This window comes from Octopus bimaculoides, chromosome 1 (genome assembly GCF_001194135.2).
Source record: "Octopus bimaculoides isolate UCB-OBI-ISO-001 chromosome 1, ASM119413v2, whole genome shotgun sequence".
NCBI classification, from domain to species: Eukaryota; Metazoa; Mollusca; class Cephalopoda; order Octopoda; family Octopodidae; genus Octopus; species Octopus bimaculoides.
Window position 1 is genome coordinate 171,737,788 of NC_068981.1, and position 11,979 is coordinate 171,749,766.

At 35.6% G+C, this 11,979-nt stretch overlaps 1 long non-coding RNA gene across 1 annotated transcript in view; it reads left to right on the forward strand.

The window, feature by feature from the left end:
* The window catches only part of LOC106874521 (uncharacterized), a 12,539-nt gene extending 9,517 nt beyond the window's left edge, over positions 1-3,022 (forward strand). The window contains exons 3-4 of the long non-coding RNA XR_008266108.1: positions 1,374-1,491; positions 2,519-3,022. This is a non-coding gene — a long non-coding RNA (uncharacterized LOC106874521). The remainder of the gene's footprint in view (positions 1-1,373; positions 1,492-2,518) is intronic.
* The last annotated feature ends 8,957 nt before the right edge of the window (positions 3,023-11,979 follow it).

The following is an 11,979-nucleotide window of genomic DNA, read 5'->3' on the forward strand; positions in this document are numbered from 1 at the left end:
TTTTTTTTTTTTTTTTTTTTTTTTGCATTCTAGAAAAATCGCATGTTCTCTGGTGTTTACTCATTAACAATTTATTGCGTAATATTTTGCACAATTTGATTTTTCTAATTGCATTACGGTTTTCTTTGGGTGGAAACTTAGTCACGCTATACTAACACCCACCCCACCCCAATCTATAAGAAAATTGCCTTACATGAAACTAGTCCGTGATGTAAAATAGGTTGGTGACTGATGATCTACGAGATCTCGTTACTAAAGAAGGGATTTTATTTTTGGGAGGTGGACTGTAGCCGGAGCTCATTCCCAGGATTTACTACGTACGATAAGTGGTTGGAGGAAACAGGTATCGATGTGTTAGAAGGTTCAGGATTTAATAAGTAGAAAATGAGGCCACTCGTAAGAGGGGCGAGTGGTTCCATTTCCATTTTATCCTTTTCATGTCTTCATAAGTTATAACATTCATTTTATTTTTTTTGTATATGTTTTATGTCCCACATGTTTTGTTTGTCACCTCTATGTTTAGCCCCCGGTGGGCAATAAAGAAATTGAGATCTCGTTACTAAAGAAGGCCAGGTATCACGAAAGCATAATAGTCGGTGTAAGAGTGCATGAAAACGATGAGGTAGCGTTTTCTTCAGCTGAAGATAAGAGAATTCTCTCTCCGACAGAAGGCAGGTTATATGGGGTTTTGCACACGATGTGTGATGGTGCCTGAGCATTGAATGCGAGAGTTGCACGAAAATAAGAAAGAAATGAAGAGCATGCTCCACTGGATGTGAATTGTTAGAGAGATATGAACCGGACATAAAAGGAATTAGAAGTAACGTACTAGAGAGAAGACTGCACTGGTTTGGACATATAAGGAGAATGGCGGGATGACAGTTGGGTAAAGAAGGAAGAACGAAGAAGACAAGAAAGAAGTGGTTGGAGGTTGATATTAAGATGTCGGACATTACGTAGGAGAGAAAAGATAGCAGCAAAAGACGAAATGTTGTGAAAGAGAATACGTCGAACCCATACCAGTATGGAAAATAGTGGAATCGTCCTTATGGTCTTTAAAACTTAAGTAAGATCTGCGTGGATTGAAGCGTTCCACTCGACTTGCTGTATTTAAATGTCATTAGGGTTTTCGCTTCGTCGTTGATTATATCGTATGTATTCGTTGGGTGTATCTTCTCACTATATTGCTTAATTGCAATCTTTGGAAAATGTTCCTTCCTATTTATTTCGATTTAATAACTTTGCATAGGTATATTGCTTGTCTATATGAAGGGTTGATGAATGTTTGCTTTATGAATTTTGAAAGGTGTTATAGTAATTTTTACATTTTATATTTTTGTAACTTTAATAAAATCCATTTCGAATTCTTTCAGGTTCTTATGTCATAGAGTATTCCTGTTGGATTTGAAACCAGATTCTTTTTCTTTGAGAGCAAGGGTACATTGTTAGGGCTTACGCCAAAGAAGAACGTCTTACATTACGTTCTTCTAAGTAAGTTAGATTCTTTTTTTTTTTGTAAAAGAAGTTCCAAGTAAAGATGTACTTGCACTATTGTAATGTTTTTCACTGAGTGTACTGTCGGCTGTTTTCTTTTCTAGCACTTATAATTTCTGGGGAGTGGGGTGTATTACTCAAACCATTGTTTATTTGTTTATAAATAACAACAACAAAACTCGTAATTAGTACACATAATCTCCTTTTAAGTTCGATTATAATCTAAAAACAACAAGGGAAATAATTTTAATAAAATCAAGTAACTGAAGTTCTTTGGAAACTATCCATTCATCTACCCATTTTCTCCGTCCACTTTTCCTGAAAGAGTCGTGGAGGTAGAGTATTCAGGCACCTCTTCCATAAGGTCCTATCAAAAGCAGCTGTCTTTACACTTCTCGGTTGGATCCCAAGCATGACCAACTGAGACTATGGATAATATCTAGCCATCTCGTTCTTGCTCTAAACACAAATCTTCTTTTTGCTCTAAATCCAAATCTTCTTCCTGGTCAGTTTGAAAAACCCATTTTGCGATTCTTTCCTGCAACATTCTACTCACATGTCCGTAGTACCAGAGCTATGGCTTCTCAATGTGGAGAAGTTGCGGTTCGACCTGATGAAACTTCTTGATTTCCGAGTTATGCATTCTGTCATGAAATGTTACTCTAGAGACATTTTGTAGAAACCCCACTTCGGCCGCTTGTGTTAGCGATCGTACATTTTCAGTCGATATTCAGTATTCATGACCATTGGTGAGGATAGGCACGGAAACCGAAATATAGATGGCAAGTTTGATTTTTCTTTTACCAACGTCTTCTCTTCTGAGGATCGAATGCTGAAGCTGACGCATAACTATACCAGCACCTGTAATTCTAGCATCCAATCCAGCCTCCCGTTTACCTTCACTCGTGAATACGGCCCTGAAGTACTTAAACGTCTTCACTTATCTCAGTGACGTTCCACTTGCATTTCTTGAGAAGACAATGTCTTAATCTTCGCAATACTAATTCTCACTTCTGTCTTGCAGCACCCGGCAGCGAACCCATTCTGTGCCAGCTGGAGACCATTTTCTAATGAATCCAAATAGCACCATTCATCTACAAAAATCATCCGACTGCTTCTGCTCCTACCGATTGTGATATCTCTTCCACAACTGTTGCGTGTGTTAATCCAGTTCATAAAAATTATGATAAGGAGAGGTGACAAAATCCACCCCAGTAAAAATTCAACATCTACGTTGAAAGATTTCGACTTGGCACCATCTACAGCAACACAAACATCTCGGCATTTGTATAGGGACGTCACGACAATCGGAAGCCGCCCGTTAATCCCAAACAATGCAGCTCAACATATGGAAAATATATTTGCAACGCAGGAGTGGATCTGTTTGTTCAACCAAATGTCGAAAGCAATGGATATGTTTTGGTCTTTCTCGAAGAGTACCCAATTCAGTTGGCCACACTGATAATGATAAAATATATATGGAAAATGGAGGAATGCTGTGACGCTGATTATAGAAATAAAATATATGGCCGGGAAAAAATATGTTTAGGATATATTTTAATTTCTAAAAGCAATTTCACTGCAATGGAGAAAAAAAATTTCTCTTACAATAAACAGTGTAAAGATGCCATTATCAGCTGAAATCGTCCTCTGTGACCAACTAGATGCACATTTTTGACTCCCACCTGTCTTAGTAGCGGATATGAGCTGACAGAAAGCCTTAACTTTATAATAAATCAGTAAATACTAGTTACTGATTTGTGCTTGAAGATCGTCTGGTCTGTTGAAATATATAAGTATTGGCAAATAAGCAAAGTTTAGGTAAGGTGAAATATGTATGGAACACAGCGAGCGCTTTTAGCTGATAATGTTGTCTTGACACATTTAACCATTGTTTATTTTCCAGCAAATCTTCACACTAATACTTATGTATATAGTGTATCAAAAGGATGACATGTCCTTCCCAAAATATAGGCTTATAAGGCCGGCTTGCAAAATTTTGTGGTGCATATATTCCCTGCCCCAGGACAGGATGCTGGTCTGTTGCAGGGTTACACATTTTTGCCAGCTGATTGGACTGCACTAACGTGAAAGGACGTGTTTTAACAAGAACACTACGCATAGCCCTGTCCAGGAATCGAAACCACAATCTTACGATCACAAGTGCAATACCTTAACCACTAAGCCACACGACTCTACTATCTATCTATCTATCTATCTATCTATCTATCTATCTATCTATCTATCTATCTATCTATCTATCTATCTGGATATATGTGGACTGGTTTCTGGTTTGATACAACAATCTTATCTTCTTAAGCACATCTTAACCCTTTGAAACACCTTCCCAATCCGCCATGTTGGAATCTGCTGGCGTCCTGAATTGCTTAGCGGCAGTGTTAATTTTTTTATGGTCCAAATGAGATTTTAACTCTCATTTCTAGCGGGTAGACACTTCAATGTGTCCTTATGATTAATATATATATAATCAAATTCAGGAAGAGAAATAAAAATATTCATTGCATATATTTACAGCTGTTTCGCAATACGTATTCAGTTACAACATCGACGCTAAAGCGCCTAACAATGATACAAGTATAAATATAAAGTTAACTCTAGAGACATGTTTAATGCACATAAAATGTTCTGCTCCTTAGGTTACCATGCAACTATACGTGTACATCAATATGAATACTTATATGTTTATAGAGTGATTTAGCGTTAATGATGTAACTGAATATGGATTACGAAATTCACTTCTGAATTTGATTAATTATATAAACTCTACCATTGGGGTTCCCTGACTTTCAGAGACACGATGACGTTAAATTATCGCCTAAACTCTTCTACTGTCTTCACGAGAGGCCTTAAGCCAAAAGGTTTTGGTATCTGATGATACGCCATAAAGCTAAGCCTTTTATGGGCGTGAAACCTAAAGTAATCCTATAAACCGGCCTTATCTAACTTTAATATATATATATATTAGAAAAAATAACAAGGTACTCAGAGATCTGGATGGTTGTACATTTACAGATTTTTATTAATATGTCACATGTCTTTATAAATCATATATTAGCGCTTGCATCTACTCTAATAAATTCTTCAGATTTCTCACTCTCTCTCTCACTCTTGTTGCCTCCCTTTTTCTTTGTTTGTTTGTTTGTCCCTCGACATGTGTATCAGTGCAATTAGCGGCTAAGATACTTTCCCTATATCTTTGCATTTCGTTGAAACACTGACAGGCCGTTTAATTAGTTGAACACTACACAAAAACGTGTAATAAAGTTAAACTATCTATGGTCAAGTTTTATATAGTCTATATAGATAGTCTATATAGTTTATACAGATAACTGCATGTAGAAATTTATTGTTTAATGATGAAGGGGATTTTCTCTCATTAATCCTTTTAGATAGAATTTACTGCGAGTGATTACCTAACAAACGTGAATATGCATTTCTCTCCCCCCTCTCTCTCTCTCTCTATCTATCTATCTATCTATCTTATCTATCTATCTATCTATCTATCTATCTATCTATCTATCTATCTATCTATCTGTCTGTCCCTCTGTCTGTCTGTCTATACATACATGCATACATACATATAGGTAAAATTCTTTTTGGGAACACTGGATCTCGAAGCATATAAATCTATAAATAATAGCAGGTGAATATTGAGTTTCTTGAGTGTCTACTAAACCGCTTTAGTTAGAAAATGCTGAAGACTGCTCGTGGAATACGAACCCAAGTCTCCTGTAGACGGAAACTCAGAGTAACGGTTTTTTTGTTATATTTCTGCTGCTTTTAAATAAAGTATATATATATATATATATATATATATATATATATATATAAACAAATAGTAAATGAGTATATGCATATATACGTACAGGTATGTGCATACCGACATCCAATATATATATATATATACGCACACACGCACACACACATATATATATATATATATATATATATATATATATATATACATAGCGAAAGAGAGAGAGAGAAAGAGAGAAAGAGAGAAAGAAAGATAGAGAACAGAAAGGAGGGGGTGCATGTACTGCTTATTATGTGTATATGGATATCTACGAAGGAGTATAAATTTGTGAGTATATACGTAGGTGTATATATGTGGGTGTATATTTATGAGTGTATAGTTGTGATAATGTGAGTGTGTGTGTGTGTGTGTTCATAGTAGGTGTATGAACGTGAGCATGCATGAAAGAGAATGAGAGAGAAAATGAGACAGAGAAAGCGAGATCATAGAAGAGCAGGAGGAACGAATATCTTATATGTCGCGTATTAAATTGAACGTGGAAAACGAAAAAAAAAACCACAGAAAATGTAATAGTGTGTTGTATGTGTGTGTTTGTGTCAGTGTCTGTGTGTGTTTGTGTGTGCGCGGGCATGCGTTTGAGTGTGTCTGAGCGTGACCACAAAGTGTGATAAAGGAAGTATGAAAGAACGAAAAGAAACAATATTCCATATATTGAATTTGTCTGATTGTGGATACGTGAGTGAGGGAGGGAGTGAGAGAAGGAGAGAAAGAGAGAAAGAGAGAGAGAGAGAGTGTTTGTGTGTGTGTGTGTGTGTGTGTATTTGACCGAATATCCATGAAAGAGAGAGAGAGAGAGAAACACAGAAAGAGAGAGAGAGAAAAGAGCGTGAAGAATAGAAATGATGAGTGAAAAAAAAAGTGTGTGTGTAAATGTATATGATAGTGAAAGAAAGTAGTGGATTATGATAAAGGAACAACATCCATGTATATGTTTATCTGACTGGATATGTGTGTGTGTGGGTGTGTGCGTGTGTATGCGTGTGTGTGCGTGCGTGTGTGTGCGTGTGTGTGTGTGTGTGTGTGTGTGTGTGAAGTAATTTTGACTGATTATGTACGAATGATAAAGACACACAGACATTTGAAAAGAATGGAAGAAAAAACGAGTGAATGAGAAATATTGAGTGGAGCTCTGTGTGTGTGTTTGTGTGTGTGTGTGTTTGTGTGTGTGTGTGTGTGTGTGTGTGTGCGCGCGTGTGTGCGTGCGTGTGTGTGCGTGCAGCTATTTGTCAGGCAACAAGGATAACAACAGTTGTTTTCGCAGCGTTGAGGCTGGCAACACTGTAGAAGACATTGATTGCCATCTTTGGTTGAACGAACCCTGTACATATACACACAAACAAACTCATACGAGTGTTGCTGCTCACTCACACTCCTATGCAAGCAAAACAATCACGCGCGAACAGTCAAGCATCTGCACACGTGCATATACATATTCAAATACATATGTATAGATTTATCTATGTGTGTATATGTGTGTGTATGTGTTTGTACGTGCGTGTAATGATAGTGCAGATGATCCTTATATATATATATATATATATATATATATATATATATATGGGCGCACACACAAACACATAAACAACCCCTGCATAAATATACAATATACTCACCCAAAACGCATACGTACACCCACAAACTCAGCACACGCACAAACAAACGCCGAACTTTCATGCATATACATACACACACACACAAAGTCAGTATAAACATATTAAACCTCACATACACACACACACACACAACACGTACGCACAGTCATACAAATCTACTCTCATATATATAGTAGTGCACAAACAGCCACATACAACTACACATACGCGGGCGCCCTCTCTGTCTCTCTCTCTATCTCTCTCTCTATCTCTCTCTCTCTCTCTCTCACGCACACATGCACACGCACGCACAAACGTTAATACGAACACATCGCTGCATGCATACTCTGTCTAATTCTCAGATTCATATATATATATATATATATATATATATATGAACGAGCGCATAGTTAGATGTGTACACTTACACATTCACTCACACAGCAAAAATCACATACACTAACAATCACCTGTATATATTATACACACTAAAAGAAGTACATGTATCTGCGCACCCACACTAATAGACACACTCACATACACAGTCACCTTTGCAGCAGAAATGCTGATGCTTGTATGAAGATTACACCCATACACATATATACAAAACACACACACACACATAAAGACTGTTACACCCACTTTCTCTTTCACTGCGTCTCTCTCTCTGTATCTCTTATACGCGCACGCGCGCGCTTATGTATTAAGACACAAACACGTTTATTTCTCATTCTTCCACGTCAATTCTTTTCTTTCTATCCCACCTTCTAGAAGCTATCATCTCCACCATAAGAAAACAATACATACACACCTCGTTCACTCTTTAGTCGCTCATCCAGCTTCCACTTCTCGCGTTTGTCTTTCATTCCCATCCGCCTTCTATCTATCTATCTATCTATCTATCTATCTATCTATCCCCTCCTCTTCATATTATCCCTTTCAAATTTGATTTTCACCCCCACCGCCTCTTTGATTCTCTTTTCATTTCTCTTCACCTTTTGTCTTATTTTCTTTTGTCTGTCCCATCTCTCTCCCCCTCTCTGTCTCCCTCATTTGTCGCTCATCAGCTTTTCGTACTCTTACCCTTTCTTTTACCCTCCTCCATTCTTCATCCTCTCCTCCTACTCCTTTATAATTACATTCCGTTTGTTTTCTTACTTTTTCCTCTCTCTTTCCTCATCCATCCACCTCTCTTTCCTGAATAACCTTTATGTTAATTAGATGCTTTGATTTCATACAGTTTATGTATCATTTTTTCATGATTTTTACTATATTTTTTATACACTGTTATAAATTTACATGTTTTTTTTTAAAAAACATTATACTATCCTATATATTTCATATCATATCATTTACACTACTCTATATTATATTAATTTATATTATTTATATTTTTACCATTCCCTATATTTTTCTCTCTACATTATTTTACATTGCATTTATATTTCATAAAATATTCTTAACTTTTAATTGCATTAATTTTATATTATAATTTTTTCATATTATATTTTCCACATGTATAGTTCTTAATAATAAAATTATTTTCGTATATTAACATTATATAAATATTTTGCGTCACGGCAATTATGTATTATTTTCTAGTATTTTAATTGCGTAATTTTATTTCGTTTTTACATTCCATTATATATATATATATATATATATATATTTGTAACATATTCTGTTACATAATAATAACTCATTGGATATTTTACATAAATTAGTTTTTGTATTTTATGTAATATTTGAATGCAATGCGCCATACCATTGAAAAATAGATGCAACAGTTGCAATCCTCCGCTTTATCTATGTAGATTCGCTTGGAAGATGGGAATAGAGAGAACAGAATATCATATATACTTATATAGAGAAGTGTTGATGGCTGAGATGATGAGACGAACACACACATACACACACACACACACGTATGTACATTAATACGTGTATATTAAGTATATGTGTGTATTGAAAACAAAAGAAGAGTTAGTTCTGAAATACACGTACATATTTCAGTAATACGTACAATACATACTTGTATCTATAACAGATACAGTATATATATATATATGTGTGTGTGTGTACCTGTGTATAGACATGTGTATGTATATACACACCAATAGACGTATGCTTGTGTACAGAGAGAGAGAGAGAGAGAGAGAGAGAGAGAGAGAGAGAGAGAGAAAGAGACACAGAGAGAGACGTAATGGAGAGATAAAATGAACTCACACACGCATACCTCCGTACATACATAGATACATATTGCTCACACACTCGTGTATACAGGTACAGAAGCACATCAAACACATATATTTAACCTTGCACGTTGTTCATCCACTTGTTCTCACTACACAAAGACGTACGCGCGTGCGCATATATATATATATATATATATATATATATATATATATATATGGTTCATGTCACTTACGCAACACATTTACATACATAAGATGCATAATACACCAGCTTCGACACAACTAGTTAATCACATACACATACATATACATAATACTGATTACAAAACCGAAACACATATCTGTGTATATATATATATATTATGTGTAATACACAAATGAATAGATTGAAAAGCATAACGGTAAATAGATTCACAAAAGCAGTGCGCACACACCAACAAAAACTCTCACACACACACAGATCTATGTATAGTAAGGTACATAAATATAGTCAGTCACACGCGCGCATACACACACACACACCTTCAGTAACTTTACATACGCGTACATTCAACCATATACGTAGAAATATAATGATAATGGTGAGTCAAGTGGAAGACAGGTGTGAAGATGTACGTATGTGTGTGTTTGTGTGCGTGTGAGAGTTTGTGTGTGGGGGGTATTTGAGTCTGAGAGTTTGTGTGTGTGTGTGAGCATGGTGGGATTTATGTGTCTCAATTCTAGTGTATGGATACGTTATCGTTTCTATGTGTGACAGCTGACGACTATGAGTGAGCAAATGTGTGTGTGTGTGTGTGTGTGTGTGTGTATGCAACGCAGTGTCTGTGGGTACGTATATGTTTCTGATTTCATATCTGCGTGCGCGCATGCGTGTGTGTGTGTGAATAAGCGTGTTTGTGTATCTATATTAGTATGTATGACTGCATGTTTGTATGTAAGCATGTATTATTTGATGCATATAAGTATGTGCTCTTATATACGTGTTAATGTTTTTGTAGCATGTGTTGGTGAGTGTGAGTGTATTGTTTATATGTGTATGTCTATACGTGTTGTATCGCCTGTACGAGTGTCGTTTGTATGTCTATTCGTGTATGTGTGTGTTTGTATGTATGAGTGTTAGTAGATATGTTAAAGAAAATAAACAAAATGACCGTTTTATATAGAGGAATAAGTGAGCAAAATAATAATATCCCTAAAATATGAAGAAAATAGGTAATCATTGTGCTAAAGGACGAATTGTTGAAAAGAAAGGATAATGAAGAGATTAAAAGAAGATTAAAAACTGGTAAGGAAAAATATGAAGGCGAGATTGAAAGAAAGATGGTGGAAAAGAAATAATAGAAAAGAAAGGAATTGAGAAAAAGATAAACGAAAGTACGAAATACGATGAAAATGAAAACAGAAATAAAATAGGTGCACAAGAACGTACTATGATATATGGGGGAAAATTGGAAGAAAAGAACATTGGTAGAATAGAAGAATTGGTAAACAAATATGAAATTAAAAATGAAGTAAAAGCTTGAATTGGAAAAAGGGAAACGAACGTGAGGAAGATTATTTAGAATAGATGAAAAGACAAACTAACGACGAAATAAAAATCTGTATAGTTAAATGAGATGGCGAAATCTCTTATTTCTTTTCAAGAAAAGCAAAACTGAGTCAATGAAGAAATGAGAGTGGGGGGTGGGGAGAGGAATAGTGAATAAAAGCGATTGAGAGTAAGAAAGAAAGAACGAGAGAAGCTGACATAAAATTATCAGAGGATCACGAAATAACATGTAAACGGATGAATGGGAAGAAGGGATTAATGATGGTGAAGTGGAGAAATAAAATAAGGCAGACGATAGAAATAAAATAAGGCAGACGATAGAAATAAAATAAAAGGAAGAGTAGAAAAAGTGATGTAGGAATATATATGAAAGAGAAAATATTTAAATGATGAAGGATAGGAAGGAAAAGAATTATGGAAAATGAAAACAAGATTCGATGGTAGGATGAATGGAAGGAAGGAAGGAAAGTATTGTATGAATCTTGGAAGCTGTAAATGATGTAGGACTACGAAAGATAATGTGTGGTAGTAGGCAGTGTAGTGTAAACAGTTGACACACAGTCTAGAAGGTGAGATAGATAAATAGATAAATACTTGGAAATGGATGCGTTGCGTTCAATTAAATAATAATATAAATAATAAATATATATATAAATAATATATATATATATATATATATATATATATATAACTGTTAGATTTTAATTAGTGTATTTACCAATTGTAACGGGTAAGATTTGTTAGGTACACACTACACACACACACACATACATATATATATATATATATATGTATGTGTGTGTGTGTGTGCATATATGGGTACAGGAGAGATAGATAGATAGATAGATAGATAGATAGATAGACACATAGAGAGGGAGAGAGAGAGAGGGGGGAGCGAAGAGAGCGCGTGTGTGTGTAACCGTTACAGAAATAACAACGAAGAAGCCGCTCAGTGGTGCTAGAAATAGCAGTGATATCTCCCTCAAATTACTCTGTGCCATTATAGACGCAGTCAATCCTAAACACTCTTTAACATGACGCGATAGTCATAGATGAAATGTCTTAGATCATAGGCCTGTCTAATCAGGGTTGACCCGGAGCTAAACAATTACTAACAGAGTAGCTTAGACACAGCAGGTGTCAAATTTTCCTTAAGCCACATCCTATTGTCATAGAAGAAGAAGAAAAAAAACATTCTATGTAATCCTCGATATATAAAAATATAGGATGGAATATCTTTGATCATATATGTGTTTGATCAGAGAAGACTTGAAGCTAAATCTACTACAACTACCGAAATCTCTACTTCGG